Consider the following 18581-nt stretch of genomic DNA (forward strand, 5'->3'; position numbering starts at 1 on the left):
ATTATGTAAAATAATAAACAAGAATATTTCTCTATAGATTGAGTTTCGTGAAGAATTGTACCTTATCAAAAAAAAAAAAAAAAAAAAAAATCTATAGAACATCAGAGAGGAATGATCCGAAAGCAACACAAGTCTAAAGAAAGTATGTAGCTACTGAACAACCATCAAAGCAGCAGATTTTTAATTTTTTTTCTGACTTTCAACTGCAGTAAACCCTTTCAATAGCATATTTGAGATCACTGCCATTGCTCTATGCATGGGAAAATCACATCCTCTCTGCAGGCTTTAAATAGACAGGAAGGTAAAAAAATCATGGAAGGCAAAAGGGAAGCTTCCCCAATGACATGGAGAACCATCAGAACCATTCTCTAGTTACTACAGTTATTGAAATTCATAACTGAAGGCAGTAAGTTCATTATATCAAGTAACAATTTCAGTGAGTGAGATGAATTTTTTTTTTCTATTTAATTAAGGTAAGACTTCTACATTCCTAGAATTATTCTTTAAACTTACTCAGTGGTATCCAAATTGTTTTGGAGACAAAGATGCTCACCTGCAGTAACAGGTCTCTCCTGCACTGAGCATAAATTTTCTCTTTGCTATAATTTTAGTTAATCTTGCATTTTCAACATAAATTTCAATCGCAAGCAGTAAATATCACAGAACTCAGATCATTTGTTCTATATTGTCTGACATGGGATTTTCTAGAAGACTGATAAATTCACCAAAATCTTTGTCTCAGTTCTTCAAACACATTGGTGCCCTCAAAATATTGACAACTAATATATTAGATCCTAATCTAAGCAAGATGGAACTATATATGGAACCGGTCAGAAAACAAAAACAAATGTCAATAATTTTAATGCTCTGATGTTAGCTTCTTTAGTGATTAGCTCTCACCAACTTAATCTTAGCTTCCACACCTAAACTATGGGACAGATATGTTAGGACTGTACTTCTCTGGTGAATTCTTTTGTTCCTTTATTCTAGTCACAACACATCAGCAAGGCTTTTTTTCCCCCCCATAGCAGATAGCAGAGATACATGGGAAAAGCAAAACCTTAACTCCTAAGAAAATGCAAACTAATAATATAATTTTTTCCCATTTGAAAAACTGTATGGGAAAGGAGGAGCCCATACTTTCTGATGTTACTGAGCACTATGCAATAATAGCAGCGTCATTGGATGTCAGGTTCTACCAGTTGATGTGACCTCCCTTATCCATGGAGTAAGAAACAGGACACGCACTGGACTGTTTATGCTTATGAGTGGATTCATGACAGTAGGGCAGTTTTTGTTAGCAGGGAGGGAGTAGGGAGAAACCTGAGTGAGACTAACGGTAAGAAAAAGATGGTTCTGCTGCATTTGTTGTAGGAAATCTCAGGAAGTTTTGCTTGTGTTTATCTGAAAGTCTTAGAATTTCTCTGCTTTGCCTTACGTTGACCCCCTAAGTAATTACCGGATTTATGATAGACATTTTCTTTCTTACTGTTACGTTACTTGATATTATCAAAGAATAAGGACATTCTCTATCACACAAAAACTGTAGCAGATCCGTACTCAGCCAGATACAGAAAAACCTCCTGTGCAGACTTGAAAACTCACTTTTCAGCAATGTCAAGTTCGGAATAAAGTCAATCTACCTTATACTGATGCGTACCAGTATGTATAATGTGGCTAGCAGCAGATGAATGAAGAGCACAGACCTGCTTTCCAATAAAGTCAGAGATACTATAGCTACTTTTCATTGAATAAACTGTGACAGCTCAGAAAGCAGAGTAAGCATTAATGGGGAATGCTGACTTTTAATGTGACCATTGTGACACTTTCTGTCAAGTATGTTTACTTTTAAAAACACATGTTTACTTCGCTTATATAACACAACATCCATCACCCTGCCATTTGCACAAATATCTTGTGGCCTAAGGGGGAGGCAGAGACAGGAGGAGCGATGTAGTAAAAGGCAGTTTGCTATCTACCCTCCAAGGACATCAGAGGGACACAAACACACAATTGCTATCTGTGGCTCTGTAAACCCTAGTCGTTACGAGGCAAAAGTATGGCTTGCGTGACGTATAACATCACCTGCTCCAGCAATGTCTACCATTGAGAAAACTTTCAGGTCAGCAAGGTCCTGAGGTGGAAAGGAAGGCCGTGTATTCATCACGCATCCCTAACTACTTTCTGATGTCTTAATGATGAATTGAACAACAGTTTAATATACTGTTCCAGCAGCTTAAGGAAACCAATGACTTTTCTGGTAGCATTAAAATATTTTCTATAAAATAATTGGTATATATAGCTTTTTAATGGCTTTGATTATAACTTTATTACAATTGTCAGCAGCAGCTTCGGACATTACAGTGTCTGATCTGCTTATCTTAGTATGCTAAATTTCCTTAAAATAATGTGCAGACAAATAAATATATTGTACTTACCTTTCCTTTGTGTGGCTTTTCCTTTCTTATTATTTCCACATTTTTCTTTGTGAACATAAGTGAAATACGTAGAAGTTTAAATATACATTACATAAAACATTCCGCAAAATGGGCTAAGCACAGAGGGGAGCGGTCTCTATTTCTTTTTCGAGAGAGAGTTGCCTTTCACATTCACATCACGCTGCTTCATAAACTTCATCCTTCCATGACCCCTACCTGGGAACGTAACAATTCTTCCATGAGCCTGAGGCAGGAATGGGATGTAGCGCTACAACTGTGCCTCTTGACTTAGCCTACTGCCAAAGCCCTGATTTCGACAAGTTTTGTGTTGGATCCCAGTGGCAACTCTGCCTTGCCATGGCCCACAGGCCTGCAATTTTTGTCCCAACTAAGAACTGTCACGAATGGAGCTGGCTTCGTGTTAGGCCTATTGTATAGGGCAAACAATGTGCCTCAGAAACTTGCAGCTAAAGTAGACAGCAAATGATTTTATCATTTTGTAAGGCTTCTTGAGATTTTTACAAACCATTTGTGTTTCACACTGGCTGAAAACACAGCCTGTTCAAAGGTTTTCGTGAAAGTAGTGTGTGAACAGCCCATGGCCTGGTGCTCAGGTTAGTGACTGGTTCTGAACCGAGGCTGAGCTGCCTGGTCATCCTGGTCCCCCACCACCCCCGTGAGTACCCTGACATTAAGGCTACTAGCTGTTGTCTCAGGGATTTTCTTCTTTCTTTCTTTCTTTTTTTCTCACTGTCTCCACTTTGGTTAAAACACCATTTTCTAACTTCTTCCATTGAAGACTTTAGCTGAAAAATTTCCTAACTGGGTCTGTGTATTCAAGCTGGGAATGACAGGGTGGAATCTGTACTACCACTAATGGTATTTATTGTTTCAGCCTCTGCTACAAAGCCCACGTGTTAAGTCATTGCTAAATATGTAATGTGATAAACCCCGTCCTCTTTGACACCTCGGTGATCCCACTGAAGACAACAGAAGTCCGCAGGCTTAGCCAAGGACTGACTCAACCTGCGGTATTCTACTCTGTGAGGTTCAATGATTTTTTATTTTTATATCTCAAATGACATAAATAAGATTGTGTGTTATAACAATAAGTTAGGTGGAGCGCAATCTAAAAGTGCCTACTATGTATGTCTATAATCCTTTTAAACAAAACAATACTAAATCGTTATTTGATAAAACCACTTGATGAAAGACAGTGGAAGGATGGCGTGAAGCTAGAAAAGCTTGTCAGATCAAGTTTCAAAAACTTAATTCTGAAAAAATGTTACCTGAACCTTAGAAAGTAAATTTATCAACAGACACACTAATGAAGTTTGTATCTGTTCAAAAGTTTTTCTTTGGAAAACAAAAGCAATGTGTTTTGTTTTTTTTTTCTCAGTGACCTTAGTAAGTAGGATGACAAAGTCACTATAATTTGAACGACAATGGAATACAAATTATGCAAACACAAAGAAAAGAGCATTTGCGTTTCAGGCATATGCTTTCTGTGCCTAACCAAAAAACCTGAAATTCTTTCTTCTCTTTCGTATTTTTGAGTAAAGCTTTCTTATGCAGAATAGAAAAACATACAGCAAAGGAATGCACATCTATCCAGGTAGCATCTTGCATTTCTGTAGCAGTTCTCTTTCAGCTATCTCAGCAATGAAGCCTTGTAACTCTCAATAACCCAGAACAAGGATATATCACTGCCTTATACAGATGATAGAAAAGGCAGAATAGAATAATATAATGTAATCAACCACAATTCTATCCATGTCTAACATTTACCTTAAACATCAAAGTAACTAGAGCTCTTAAACATTTTGCTCTGGCTTTATGGTAATTTTCTTCCCTGTGTTTTCCAGGATTCTGACCCAGATTTATCCCACTGGGCATCAGGATTTAATTGAGGTTCCACGGTTTGCCCGAGGCTCCCTCCATGGCCATCTCCACAGACATCTCTGAGCAGATGATTCATGGAACATGTGGACTGCACAGTTCCCTAAAGAAGCCTACCCTTCTCCTCCAACTGTAAATGCACTCCAGGCCAAGCAGGATCCTGACTTGGAAGCTTCAGTTGCATTCCTAAAGCTAGGTGAGATGAATCTGAGCCTTTGTGTATATTCAGTATAAGCTGAATATATTCCCAGCTTCCCAGCTTCCAGCTAGAGATTTCATTCAAATTAGTTGTAAACTTCCATTTTTGTAGGAGAAAGCCAAACAAAACCAGATTTTTTAAAAAAGACCTGTATTCATTTGTCTTGTTACTCATGGTGGAATTGCCACACAGATACACAATTTGCTAGGCTTTGAAGTTATGCCCTGTAATAATTCTTAATTTTTCTCACTTATGTTGCATGATATTCTCCTGACTTCAAAAACTCCCAACATGCATATCCATCAAAAAGGCGTATGTTTAACTGCTCTACTTGGACACAGCAAATAAAGGGCTACAAAGCATTATCATTCTACATTATTTCAGGCACATAGAAAGAGCATTCTAAAAAAATAAAAACAACAGAAAAGCTGCTACTGTAATCAGCCATGATTGAAGGCATTTCCTGTATTTTGCTATCACAAACCGGTTGTTTTTTCCATTACATACTAAGTGAACTTTAGTAAGGTCAAGACACCAGAGAAAAACAGGATCAGAATATCTTTAATCAACTAAAGTTCAGTCTCTGTCTTTTAGATGTTTAGTCCTGGATCTCATCCCAAATCTCCAAATTTCTTCCCTAAATCATAGTTGCATAAACCAGGTCAGTTCGAATTAATGATTTAGATAGTTGTTTTCAATGGCATTTAACTTGTTAGGCTTACACTTCCCCTAGCCTAAAGGTCAATCAACCTCATGCTGCAAAACAGCACCAATATTATTTTACTATGATGTAGGTCCAACAGGGGAGATGGGTTTTCATTCATAATCACAATACTGGGCCAAAAACTTGCCTCACTTGGAAGCCTATCACTTCCATCATGCTGCCTATTAAGATCAAAGTAGTTTTGAAATGACTATTAAACAAAAGTCTACAATACCATAGGTTAACTTGATCCAATCCTGCACATTGTCATCCTGCTATCACACTAAATACAGACTATGTTAAGGCATATAGTATTCCTGTCCTGTGCTCCGACCCTATTCTTTTTCTAGAGAAAAAGCCTTTTTTTCTTCCACGAATGCCAAATGACATTCTTTTACTTGTTAATGTAACACAAATGTCAACACCTCCCTCGGAAATGACCAGTTCCAAGCGTACTGTTGGCTCAGGGGAGTAGGGAAAAGCATGCCATGTTCTCCCAGTAGCTACTAAGAAAACCCTGTGCTTTGGTCCAGTTCTGTTACATAACGAAGAAGACCAGCCTGCCTGAACACTGTGGTAAGACTGAAAGCTGACTCATCATGCAACCTTATTATCTACCTACTGAACACAGATGCACACAGTAGAGGCTACTCAGTGCTAGCAGGTGGCCTCCAAAGCCCACCTCAAGTCCTGTTTTCCCTTGCCCCCACACCTTCTAGCTTCAAAACTTTACTAAAGGTTCTCTTTTTCATTCAGCTTTACCCAAAGAAAGCTAAGGACGCTCACATAAATCCCCATTCCTCAGCCAAGGGACCAGACCTTCAACATGCTCAAAGATGAAAACACACAGTGAAGATGAAGAGCACTTAAAATATTACAATGTGCTTGTAAAAGGTAGCACAAATCTTTTACTAGATTCATGGAAAAAATGAAAATCTGGCAAGTGCTGGGAACCTACTTCATAACTTGAATTGGTCATCTTTTTCTTTCATTCCTTTGAGTAAACTCTATACACTCTGTAGACTTTTAAAGAAATGTTTTTAAAAAAAGAAAAAAAGTTTTTAGTCTGGCAGCCGCAACATGTGGCATACAATAAAATGGTCAAACACAGGTGATTGGGAGCATATCCTGAGCAAGCCATTAACGCGCCAGCATGAGCGGACATTACAGTGCCTTTTCTGTACTAGCCAAGGCCCTTTGCAGCTTTAAGATGTCCAAAACATATAAGGGAGAAGGGTTGCAGGGTTTCTTTTCATAAAAGCAGCAAATTTATCAAAATTCTCTTCCCTGTGGTCCTAAGGGTGCCCTTAGCAGGGAACAAACGCAGCTCCTCACAGTAAGCAGGCTCCTGTTAAAGCTCTGTATCATGTTTCCATGGAGAAAAATGCTTTCTTAGAAAAAAAACCCACCACCCTCTGCAGTGAACTTTTGTACAGACACTGTTTTCTTCCAACCTCACTTTGGTCTCAGTTCGACCTCTTGGGTCTTTTTATGGAAAGCCTTTCCACAGAGTGGTGCATGTAATATTACGCAGAATGGACTAAATAAATTATATAGCATAAATGAAATGATGTAACTCAGCAAGAATGTTGCTTCCAACAAAATGTTTACTTATATGGAATCACTACAAGAAAGATTTTAATAATTTCTGCTTCTATTCTAATTTCAGTAGCATAGTTCACATGCCTAAACATCTTTTTACACAATCACGTGGTCTGAACTTGGGAAGGGTGGGTAGGCTCTTAATTTAAAACCTTTTCTAACCCTGCTGTATTTATCAAGGCTCAAAACAACATGTCAACAGAATTTTAACAGATTTCTGCAGAAATTCTTGTAAAAAGTGAGTTAAATATATTTTGTTTTTTAATATTTTAAAAGAATTCTGTTATACAGATAGATTTGTCTGTTTCAAAATTCTGTATAGTTAACAATTTTCTATTATGTTTGACAGAAGACTACTGCAGTGGAGGGATTCTGGCAAAATTAAGAAGACTCTTTATTATTTGTCTGTACACTATGGAGAAGATGCCTGAAAAATGGGAGTTGCTTGCTCTTCTATGTTGATCTATATATAAAACAAATTCCTAATGCTGCTCCCAGACAGAGGTCATAGAAGCTTGTGCTTTGCACTGCTGGTTCCAACTCCAAACCTTGCTTTGATATGTAGATAAAAAGGGTTATATACATTAATACAGAGAGCTATATCTTACAAGATACTCTTTTAGAATTATGATTGTGTAGCAAAATCAACTTACTTTCAAGCCTAACCGCTGCCAGAAAGCTGCACAAACATTCCTAAGGAATCTTTTCTAGTGCAGGAAGTTTCAGCTCCAGTGCTGTTTCAAATGTAGCTCCTGCAGCCTTCCCCCATCTCCTCCAGAAAACTCATGCTCGGGAATGCTACTTCGGCTGTAGTGCCAATGTATAATATCATCACTTAAAATCTACTTACACAAAGCACCCCACTATCTTTAATTATTATGAATGCTATGGAAAGATGACTCATGGGTTACTCACATGAAATAAAACATGGCATGACTTACTAAATTTACAGTGTATTCACTTTTGCCAACATCAAGGTTGGCAAAGAATGCTATACCAATTTACCTTCAGCTGTAAAGACAGAGAGGCTACAGAGAAGAGCCTAATAGTCCAGCCCAAATCAAAAGAGAGAGGCAATTCTGAATACAAGATTTGAGAGCCTAAATATGATTTTCATCTTTAGCATTTGGTACTTACTGGGTAGTCATTGTATATAAATACTGACATATGATTTTCATCTTTAGCATTTGGTACTTACTGGGTAGTCATTGTATATAAATACTGACTTGAGTAGGATTACAATGTAAATTGTTGACCAAAGTGGGTTGTTCTTTAACAATTATGTCAACATTAAAAAATATATATATTTTTTGAGCCTGAGCCTGTAACTTCTATGTGCCCAGCCACTAAGTCTCTCTTCAGAGACCTGCTAACCAGACTCTACGCTCGGACAAGATCAGAAATTATCCTATAAAACTCCCAGATAGTTAACGTGGGCAAAGACTAGCAAGAAACCTAATTATACAGCTTACAGAATAACTATTTTACATGAAGTTTCATTAAATTATGATGTTCAATGAAGTCTCTTTGCAGTCTTCTGACAGCCTTAAACTGAGCATACTGAGTACAATTTAATTCCACTGTAAAATTGCTTTGCTCTTCTGGTGTCAGAAAGAGCTTTTACAGTAAATGAAAATTATGATTTTTAAAGAACCATTCTCTTATACCCCAGATAGCAGCCTCTATACACCCATGTCATGTTGGAATAAAAATATGTTATAAATGTGATTATATATTATCACATTCTGAATTACAAATAAAAATACATGAACAAATGAATCTCTGAGAAAGATTATAAAAACACTTTTAAAACAAAACAGGAGAGAAGTTGCAGAAGTTGTGCTATATCCCAAAGACATGTATACTATGTATTAAACTCAACATTGCCCAACCCTGAAGCAAATGTGGATATTAGTTTAGAGTCTCTGTAGCCAATTTATAGCATTGTATGAAGACTTGATAGTATAGCAGATGAAATAGTAAGGGGCACTATAGTATGATTCTCAACCCAGACTTCAAATGATGACATGAAGTGCTCCATTAGCAATGATACAGTTCAACTCTTTACTTGTCTGCTCTGCCCCATCATCCCTTCTGCTTTCTTTCATACCTCCATGCTATCACTACTGTAATTACGCAAACATAACTGTGTTTGACTGGTTTTTAAATGTATCCTATTACATAAAGGCATGTAAAAAAATAAACCCCATTTTCTATGGCATGATTTTGGATTTTAGCCTGAATCTCTTGGATTGGGTTTATACAGACTATTATTTTGGTCTAACGAAGAGCACCCATAGCTGAGACACGGGAGAAAAGGCTGTAGAAGTAATGACTTATACCAGATTTGTCACTGAATTATCTCTGGCTTTATAAGCTACAGCTCATTAATATCAGCTAATGTTCCGTTGTTATTACTACATAGGGAATTTCCAGGATGCTGTTTCAATATTTCTTCCGACCCTTCTGCTCATGGATAGAACAACTTTGTACCCAATCTGCAGATGCTTTAAAAAAATCATAGCCAAATCCCTTTCATAGAATCATAGCATCATAGAATCATTAAGGTTGGAAAAGACCTCAAAGAGCATCAAGTCCAAATGCCCTCTCGGATCAGCCAAAGAAAAACAGAACATTTGTCCTACTGTGTGTACAAGTGTACCACTTGCTATGATCTTGTGGAGGCTGACAAAAGATTCCTACCTTTTTCTTTTGTGAATTTTCAAAAAGTGAAAGGGAACCTGCCTAAAACCCAGTGCTGTCCAAAGGGTTTCTCTCACCTCCACCCTGGGTGTTTCTCCCTCACTGTCTGTGGAAATGAGCTCAGAGAGTTTTGGCAGAGGCAGCTTCAAGCAGCTTGCAAAGGATTGCCTTCAGCCTCGTGCCAAGGCATGCGCTGCGGAGCTGCTGTCTCCTTCCCCCATTCACAATCTGAGGATCCCTTTACGCTATCAGGTATTTAGAGACTTTCATATAAATGAGAATCAAGGCCTCTTTATAATAGTTATGGCCCCTTTGGACCTATTACAGATTATCAACAAATGAACTGGCACACATTTGGTATGCCTGTTTATGCCCTCAGTATACAGTACCATAAACGCTTGGTGTCCCATTATTGACGGTGAAGTTTAGGTAAATATGTACTCAGGCAGTTTCTTAAGTGCATATTATTTCTGTTCTACAAGTACAAAAGAGCTGTTTCAGATTTATTGATGTTTGGAAGCTTTTAAATATCCATTACCCACTTAATTGACCATAGCAATTCCATCTGACTCATTATTTGTGTGTGTTAGAATATATTTAGGCATTTTTTTAAATGGGTGTTAATAGACCATAGGATCTCCCTTGGAAGCCCTATAATAAATTAAGTAAATACCTGGTGAAGTGCTGTAATGTTTATTTGTTACTACTTAATTTTATCCTCAATATTCCACATTTTGAACACATGAAGTTTCTCAGTTCAGGTTATTAGCAGCCAAGCTTTCTTTGGTGGTGTTTTTTTTAGGGCACTGCTTCTGTATTATTCAGTTTCACACCTAGGTGCACCCATACCAGCTGCTATATTGCTATCTACTGTTGAAGCCACTCCACCCTTCCCTCCCCTTGAAGGGGCAATCACACACCTTAAGACTGGAATACTTTGTGAAGAATACTTTTACAACTGCCACTATCAAATCTACATTAAAAAAACGTACATAACTGCATGTACTATTTGCATTTGACATGCTTTGAAGAACGGTATTTTCTGGGACTTCCATATATCAGCAGAAGGAAATGAAAGCCCGGAGGAAAAAGTGTACCTATGTAAGTATTGGCATTATTTCTGACCTCTGCCCTTCATCTTTTTCTCCCTCTGCTGTTTTGCAAGACTTGACTATTGGAAAAAAATTCTAGAAGCCAGGGGCAAGCAGTGAAGACCCATCTTGGTGTGTACATTGTGAGAATAAGTGCTGCCTGGGTTTCTCCTCATAAGCTGGATGTTACTGTAGGAATTTTTTTGAATCCAAAACATTATACACCCAACATAAGTGGTCTTGGGGGTCAAACACTGGCAGCTGAGGAGAGGGGCAGGTATTACTTCTGACACAAGAAAGTAAGCTAAGTGACTCGTTACCACTCTGGCCTTGTTACCCCTCACCTTTCCACTCGTTTTCAGCAGAGTCATGGACACCTGATCCATTTTGTTCCACTTTCCGATTCCCCTGGTTAGACTGCACCTAGGCTGTCCAAGGTCCTTCTGATGTAATCCCACCACTGTTTATTCTGGTAGCAGTAGAGACTTTGATGCGCTCCCCAAAATGCTGGGGTTCTTACTGGCTTCTTGTTGTGGACACTTTTCCTCTGTATTTTCTGTTTTAGTTCATTAGGCCATTTTAGTTAACCTCCTGGTGAACAATATTATATCTGTTTTCTCGCATTTGAGTACAAGTTGTCAGCTAAACAGGCATTTTTAAAGTTTTCAAAAGTTTCAGCGATAACTCAAGTTACATTAGCTTCCAGATTGGTTAAATTCTCATTTTCCATAGCCTTTTGCAACAGTAAGCAAAATAACATAAGGTTTTTAATAACAGTGCATTCTCAAATGTGATAATTTTCTATTTTAAAATAAACGCATTTTCAATCCAAAAAGTCAAACCAAGGTCCCAAATCATCCAGGAATGATGAAAGCTGCACACATCATGCATGTGAATAGTCTCACTGAATCAAAATCAGTGTATGAGTACAGTGATCTGCATGCAGAAATGTTTGCTGGAGCAGCATCTAAGTGATAAGCTCTTTTATAACAAGGAGGTGGATAAAAAGCAGGGGGGGGCAGGGGGGGAGGGAAGAAGGGGCAAAGAGAATAAATGCAAACCTTGAGCCAAAAGTAGCATAGTGTTGACCAAAAGATGGAAGAAGTTGTACACAAACGTCTTTATCGAAGTGTATCCTCCAAATTTCCTTTTAAGGTAACAACCTTTATAACTTTAAAAGTAAATAATAAATAAAATTACTTTAAGTATTTTTAATATAATTATTTAAAAAACTAAATAGAGTTCCTTACATGTTTTCACCTAACATTCTGCATTACTTTCCAACTTCTCTGTTGCATCTCAAGAGCACAACAAAATCTTTGTGAAATGCCTGTCACCTTAGAACCACGCTTGCTGTGCACTTCTCTGTATTACTATGCAACTTTGGCAGATGCATTCAATAGCATACAAAAAGGCAAAGCCTCACCCTTAACATGACATAGTTTCAACACCACTGTAACTGGGTTATAGAAATATTTTCCATTGTTTGAAGACAAACATGACTGAAGGGCACTGCAAAATTCAGTCCTAACTTTTGTCTGTTAGCAGCAGAACTACATTTAGGAAGCACCTTCAGAGTTTTAATGCAGTACGAAACAAAAAGCATTCTCTCTCTTCTGTTAGAAAATTGTTTGAAGAATATGATTTTGTTTGGAACTAGTGTACATGTTTCTGTAGAAACAAAGCTGTGTCAGCATTTTAGGAAAACTACAGGGATTGTCTTGTGTCAGTACATTTCAGTTTTACATGCGCTGCAGCTCTAGTGGATTTTTATTTTGTGTATGTTTCTCTCAGTTAAAATCCTCTTATCAAACGCAGAAAGATAACACGTTTCTTTCTGTTCTAAAATAAAAGCACAAACATCAATAATCTAAAATCACTGACATTCACCCAGAAATAAATACAAATATGCTCTGTAACATTTCGCTGCTATTATCTGTTGAGAAGTGCTGTTGCCCTTTCTACTGAGCGTACCGGAACATGGCTGCCCTCATAGGAATGTAAACTTGGCATTAACCCTGGCAGATTCCCACTCCCTGCCCTCTCTCATTTAACATTAACTCACTCCTATACTGTTATCAGAAGGTAAAGGTCATAGCTTTATTTACATAATACAGCACTATACAAACGGTCATTAAACAAGAAAATCTTGCGCCGAATAAACATGAAGCAAAAAAACAATGCCGACCTTGCTACTGGGAACTCCCCCTGGAAGTACCTTGTCATTCCCTAGACGAGGTCAATGGTGCTGGTGTATCCTTCTAAATATTAACTGCCCAGCACTGCTCCTCTGCATACCCAACTCCCACGCAAGAGCCAACTAAGGACTTTCTTGTGTTCCAAACCCAGGAGAAATTTAGAAAGCATTCTACTGTTGGCAAGACCGCGTGGTTCATATCCTATTCCCACAGCCTTTACTCATCCTTCCACAGCTGGAAACCTTGTCAAAGGCTCTCCTATACGACAGCAGCCTTTAGCACAATACATAAGCTGGGCAGATGGCAGGGTGGACTCTCTCGGTCCGAATGCCAGAAGCCTGGGAACCAACCCTTCTTCCTGCTTCTCATCTCCCTCAGTCCCGCTCCTCTCCACCCCGGCCCACTGCCTTTTCCTGCGGGGAAGACATCCTGCTTATTTATGCATTTCACGACTGCTGGCCTGCCTAGATCCAGCAAGAAAAAGTGCAAAGAGGGCAGGAGGCCACCGATTAAAATCCTATCAGAGCGCACGCTCAGTTTCAGAAACTAGACCAGGCAGAGCAGAGCATGGATGTAGCCTGGGGTGCAAACCCAGCCAGGAGCGCTGGTCAGGTGGTGCAGCTTGAGCAGCAGTCCCTGGGGACACGGGGACTCACACACACAGCAGCACGATTCACTCCTGGCTTCCTGCTTCTACTAAAGGTGTTGGAAATAGTTCGTTGCTCACTCGTGCCAGAAGCAAACCGTAACTTCTCTGTAGCAGGCTCCTGCAACAGGCAGCTTACGTGGGGAAGGGCTTGAGTTGAGGATATTCCCATGCTTAGGTCTGAACATGCTATGTGACAGTATAAGGTCTTTCTTGCCCTCCTTCATGGACCATAACTCAAGCACCAATTTAACCTTTAACTGTTCAGAGTTGCAATAAGATGATCCTTACATACTCAAAAACAAATTTAAACCAAAATGCTCCATGCCTAGTTTTGTATTATAAAAAGCCAAAAAATAAAAAAAAAAAGGAGTGGAGGGGAATTTTATTTGGCTGCTGCCACTCAGAAATAACACAGTAAGGTAACTTGGGAGAATGATGACTTTTAACATGTTAACCACTGACCATTTTCATCAGTGTAAATATAACTCCTTGTTACTCTGCCAAGGTTGCACTGAATCATACAACCACCAGTGAAGTCAGACTTTCTAAATATCCTTATTTCACATAAAAACACACTAATGAGAGTGCTTTTAATTTTAGGTAGTTCTTTCTGAAACATTGGTGTGTGTTGCCCTGATAAACGGGAATGCCAGGAAAACTGATCATCCAAGGAAAAATTCAGTTAGTGTTCAAACAAGTTCTTAGGGTATTTGTGTGCGGAAAAAGCCTGGAGGTATTCAAGGATTGGCATCAGCATATTTATATTCACATTCTCCTCAATTCAGTGTTAATATATCCTTCATCGCGACCAACACGCTAATTACAGAGTGCACAGAGCCTCAGAAAGCTGCAGCAAGTTACAAGCTGGATTACTACTTCATATTGCTGAGAAACATGATGACCTACAGTTAGGAATGAGGACTCCTCTGTGACCAGGTGCTGTACGATTTGAAGGCAACATGTCACAGACCTTATATTTGAAGCCAAAAGAATGGGTTAACCCAACGCAGGTGACACTAATTTCCCAGTTAAGATATTTTTCATCCTCTCAGGTGCACTGAAATTGTGTACATTCAGTTTCCTTCTTTTGTATTTCAAAGGGAGTACCCCGTTTAATCACTTGAATGGTCTCAGAGCACACCAGAGATCACGCGACATGCAGCTACCGACCCTTCAGGACTTCACTGAAACAAGGTTTGTAGCTCACACAGATATTCCCTAAATCAGATATGAGCTGGGGACACCAGCATTTGTGTTAATGAAGTAGCACCCCATTCTAGTGCTGATGTCCCTGCCTGGGGAGACAGTAGAGAACTATGTACGTATTTATATGTATTTTGGGCCAGAGTGAGCCACCTCATTTGACTCCTACAGTGAGAGCCAGGGACACCCACGCGGGTACTCCTGTCCTCAGCCCAGCAACTGCAGGTGAAACAAGAACATGTAATATTTACATTTATCTGCGGAAACTGCACAGGAATGTTGAAAGTCAGTACAAAAGGGAAGCATGGAACCGGCAGTTTCTTAACACCTAGTTTATTGCATCTTCCCTATAGGAGAATATATATTAAGCTGATGATGATAAACTTTAAATATACCAGACTCCAGGGACAGGTGACAGTGAAATAGTCCACAACCTTTTATCACCAAGTTGAAGGTCCAGTTGAGTTCACAGGCAAAATGAGATTCATAGTTTAGCCCTTAATTCCTGAAGCTTGAATACTTTTTTTTCCAAAGTGGTGCAATTGCATAACACAAACAACAACGACTGCCAGGAACTGCGATTGAAGCTTCTCTAGTGTCTGATTGACTCTACTTGTATTATCAGGCCCCAGCTTGATATGTGCCTCAATAGCTGAATGCCAGATGAGAGGGAAGGTGGCAGGGATAATGCAGACATTTTTATTAAGTTGAAGTGTTTTTGATGCAACAACAGTAACATTATACCCTTAAAATGCCACACTGCAAATTACCCTAAATTTTATCTATCATACAAGATGCATTGAGTAACCACAGCATCTTTATATATAAAAATTGTGAGGTTCATCTTTATTTCCAACATAAACTCAATAAACAAAAGGAAGGTACGTAATTCCAGTGAGTACACAGATAATTGGACAAGTCTGGGAACAATTGTTGGGCCAGTTGCAAAGATGTGAACTTACAGAATAATTTCTATTGCCAAACATGGAGCTAGCTTTCTCTTTGAACTTCAGGGGAAATGAGGATAAACTAGTTATTATAAAAGATGATCATTTAGTATCATCATAGCACTTTCTAAAAGTCTAACCAACAAGCCAAAGCATGAGCTAAAGCTAGTTATTTACTTCCAAAAATATAACTATGTTTAGCTCCAAACAAATACTTCCACATACATGGCTGAAAAAAGATCAGAAGGTATAGCAGCTATTTTGAAACCCACATTTCCATCAAACATCTTAGTTTATTTATATATTCCCCACTTTCCTTGAAGTATTGCCCACAGAAGCAGCATTTCCCACTTTGGAGAATAACCATTAATTTCACACCGCAATGTTTCTTCTAGAGATATAATTACACAGAACACAAGTATTCTTTATTAAAATATCTGAAGGCATGTTAGGTAGTTATGACTGGTAGTTATTCAGAAGCATAGGTTTTCTTTTCTCTTCCCCTCCACCCCCCCCCACCCCTTTCCTTGTTTGCCAGCTAATAAGAGCTTTGGAGATGTAAAGGGGTGACTTGATCCCAATGCATTTTTAACATTGTAATAAATGATGTAGTGAGGTATGGAATAATCAGGCTGAAACTGTTCTGTGTAAGACAACTATTCTAACATACGCTTGACATCAACAAATGCATTCTCCCAGGGCTTGGCAAACTATGAATGAACTGTGACATTTTCTTACGATTAATTCTTTTAAGATAATCTCTAACTTCTCCTACTTGTATTTTATAGAGTAACTGGGATATACATTTTATGAATTACGGAAGCTCCTAGTATCCCTTGGTTAGAAAAATGAGTTACTCTTACGGACATAACTATGTCCAGATCTAAAGGCCTGTGTCAAAGCAGAATACAACTAAATCTGTTCATAGTGTTATTCCTGTTGCTTTTTTTTAGTGTCTGCTTTCATGTTATTTCTCTTCTTTTGCCTCTTCTGATAATACACCCAATATAACACACCATTTACAATTTCAGTGTTTTACTGTAGCTTGCCAAAGACACGTCAGCACAGCCTCTGAATCAGAAGTTGAGAGTATCTTGCAAAGCTTAAATTACACAGCATTGTCTCATCAGAATGACATTTCTCTTGGGATCAAAGCATTTTGACAATAAAAAGTCATAGAAAGAACGCAGGCACATGAAGTAATTCAATGCAGCTAGGAGCCAACACATATAAGCTACATGTAAGACAAGGGAAAAGAGGGAGAAAAGAAAGAGAAGAGAGAGAGGAGGATGTGTGTCGAAGGACGGGAGCAGGGAGGGAAAAGGGAGAATGAATGCACACTCATATAAAGAAGGGGAAAGGTAGTTTTACCAATTCTTTCTTGCTGGTTCAAAGAAATCACTAAACTGACTGCTAATTACAAAGTGTCGAAACTCCAGTTTTCAGAAAGAGGAAGTTAGCTCAAGACTTTTATGGGAACAAATCCTCAAAATCCTTCACTGTCTAAAGTACCAATCTTGTCTGTTTCCCTTATGACAGATACTTAAAAATTCTGAAGTTGCCATGTTCTACTATCTAAATGTACAAATACTAGCTTTGGATATAAATGCAGCCAGCGAACAGGAAACGTGGTATGGGCAGAACAGGTAAGGAATGTCTTGGATCTTCAGCACTTGAAAACAAATCTATGCAAAGTTGTAGGGCCGAAAGACCAATCCAGTATGCAAACATCATAGCAGTGTCAGTAAAAGATGGAGATGAAGAGCTGCAGCTAGCAAAAAAAGTTTTCTAAAGAAAACTGGATTTTTGACTGAAAGATAACTTTCACAGAGATTTATTTTCCTCAGAAGATGCAATGTCCTGTTGTTAGTGATGGCTCTGGAAAGGAGACTGCTTCCCTTTGAATCGCAGTTGGTGGGAAAGCCAGTGGACTCCAATGGAAGTTACCACTCAGTCCTGGTTACTAAACATTTAAAACTCACTTCTTTCAATTTCTAGTACTTTTGAGAGCAGCCTTAATATGAATCCAGGGATGTGACGAATTCCACATCCTCATCTTGATGTTTCTGCTCAAGAAATCTGAGACTGCCTGTCTCTGAGATGACTACCCCAAATCAAAACTGGTAACCTGAAAGAGGGTGAGAATATCAAGAGAATATCAGAACTCAGTTAGATCTGCAGAACTCAGACGTTTTAGTAGACAGGACAGACCTGTATCACAAAACCTGTAAAATACTCTGTTTGTGAAAGCCTGAATTTATCGCAAGCAATGACAGACTGCTAAAAACAAATAAAAAGAGAGAGGAAGGGTGAAACGGCAAGATAAAGGACTTAGTAAACACACTGACATCAGAGTGAAAATTCTCTAAGTGATTCCTTACTTTTAATAATAAAAGCCTGTCCCTAATTGCATTCTTCACCACAGCGCAACAATATGCATTTGTGTGTGTGTGTGCATGGGTGTTGACGGTTAGAGACTGGGGGGGGGCAGAGGTTCAGCTGGATGCGGGTCACTCGCAAGCAAATCAAAACTGTCTGCAAAGAGCCGCTTCCTGCCGGTGACTAAGCCTTCACCCAAACAGTCAAGAGGAAGGGGCATAAGTAAAGCATTGCAAACGACCATCCCGATTGTATCGGAGTGGAGACAACTAGGACAAACAAACTCAGGAAGTGGTAGGGAGTTAGAAACTGAGAGGAAATCTATGGCACAGAGAGGAAAGTGAAGAGATTGCGCCGATCTGCAGAAGGGTCACCTCTGGGTCACACTGTGCCAAGCTTTTTCAAAACCGCTTTATTTGGACTATAATACAAAACTGGCACACACAGCTGGCGACTGCTGCAGCAGCTATTCAAATGTTAACATTCTCAATGATAAACAGCCAAAAAAAGTTCTATGTAAGCAAATTGGAACAAACAACTAATCTAAATTTGGTTGCTAAGAGACAGAGG

General features: G+C 38.9%; 1 protein-coding gene across 1 annotated transcript in view; it reads right to left on the reverse strand.

The window, feature by feature from the left end:
- PRKCE (protein kinase C epsilon) overlaps positions 1-18581 on the reverse strand; it is a gene marked incomplete at its 5' end in the record, with an annotated part of 303518 nt that overhangs the window by 32532 nt on the left and 252405 nt on the right. The window lies entirely within an intron of this gene.

This window comes from Phaethon aethereus (assembly GCF_964289735.1).
Source record: "Phaethon aethereus genome assembly, chromosome: 3".
In the NCBI taxonomy this organism is placed as follows: domain Eukaryota; kingdom Metazoa; phylum Chordata; class Aves; order Phaethontiformes; family Phaethontidae; genus Phaethon; species Phaethon aethereus.